At 36.5% G+C, this 1,537-nt stretch overlaps 1 long non-coding RNA gene across 1 annotated transcript; it reads left to right on the top strand.

Moving 5' to 3' along the window:
• Positions 1–542: 542 nt before the first annotated feature.
• LOC118683257 (uncharacterized) lies at positions 543–1,189 on the top strand. The gene is made up of 2 exons (XR_004979193.2): positions 543–758; positions 825–1,189. It is a non-coding gene; the product is annotated as an uncharacterized lncRNA (long non-coding RNA).
• Positions 1,190–1,537: the final 348 nt, after the last annotated feature.

Here is a 1,537-nt window from a genome sequence, read left to right on the forward strand (position 1 = left end):
TCACAAGATGTCTCTTGATGACCCCCGTCGAACACCTCCTTATTTAGACCCTTCTCCAAGCAGTTTCTACTGGGATGATCCGAATTCATCCTTGCAGTCATCTATTTGGAGCGGAACCGCCTACTAGGAACATCAAGCGAACATTCCTACAACACGTTGACGAATTTCAACAATATACCGAAGCAATTGGGGACGAGACTAACTTCAAACGTGTACTGAACGCTATTCACAGTGGAGCAGTGGAGTCGAAACATTATCCATCGCAGACCGTGAACTCGAGTTGCCGCTTAAAATCAAAGTAACTCTTGCGCAACTTCGTTCTGTACACCGGAGGAGGTTAAACTCCTACTTATCCGGAATAGACCATTGCATTCTAAAAATATGCCCTGCATATAAAGAGTCCCCGCATGACAATAACCACCTCTTTGCATGCGCCGCCAAACCCACTCACATAACACCCCTTCTCAGCTCCCTTTGACCCGATCCCGGCAAAACAGTCCGTTTTATGGACTTACCGCTAAGAGATTTTGATGACAGTTGATTTTGCACTCTCCCCTAAACAGAGCTTAGATACTCGCTAAAACACCAACAACCCATTCCTTAAAACAAAAAAAATGTGTTGTACAAGTATGTTATTAAAGTGATTTCTTCAATTTTGTCATTAGGTCCAGAATTGATGTTAGGCGCACCAGAATATGGCTATTTTACGAATATTCGTTTTTGAAGGCTTGAACATTCGGAGGCGTGTGGACATACAAGTATGCAAGAGTATTTTCTCTTCTAATCTCTATTAAAAATTTCTACGCAATTTCCATTTTTTACAGTTGGCACTAAGGCTATGTCACAATTTACCCATGACTACTTGGCAATTAAAGGGAATTATCACCGTAGTCGAGCATTTGTAACTGTAGAGGTCTGGTTTACTTTTGGCTTTGTAGAAATTCTACAGCTAATCAGAATGTTTGTTTTGGCTCAACATCTTAATTTTGTAAGAAAATAGACCATTGAAGTTTTCTTATACTTAGTAGATTTTTTTTTTTATATCTAAAGTGAGGAAGCCAACAATTATATGTAAAGGAAAAAAGAACCATTGACGTCAAGCAATGCTTCAATAAAATTTATGATCGCACGAGTAAATATAAGAATAAGAATTATTTCATAAAGCAAAGAATAAACAATGCGCAAATAATTTTCTAATTTTCTTCTTGCTTGGAACACCGGTATCAGCTGTCTAGATCGTGAAGACGATTTCTGCAAATAACTTGTAGATACTAAGTAAGGCAACGGTGCTTTTTCATTTGTTATCATAACAATATTTCTTGTTCTAAATTTACAATAGTTTTATCAGACATACGAGTATTGCAAAACGTTTGATTTTTTTTTTGCGATGTGACAGCTGATACTGATATATGGAGTACTTTTTAAAATATTTTATAGATGTTTTTCTCATCACTTCATATTGCATCGGTAAACTCTTTAAAACAGATTATCTTATCTAAATGAATAATTGGTATTAGAATGTTTTGAAGATTAAAGA

The sequence above is a fragment of the Bactrocera oleae genome, chromosome 4 (genome assembly GCF_042242935.1).
Source record: "Bactrocera oleae isolate idBacOlea1 chromosome 4, idBacOlea1, whole genome shotgun sequence".
NCBI lineage: Eukaryota > Metazoa > Arthropoda > Insecta > Diptera > Tephritidae > Bactrocera > Bactrocera oleae.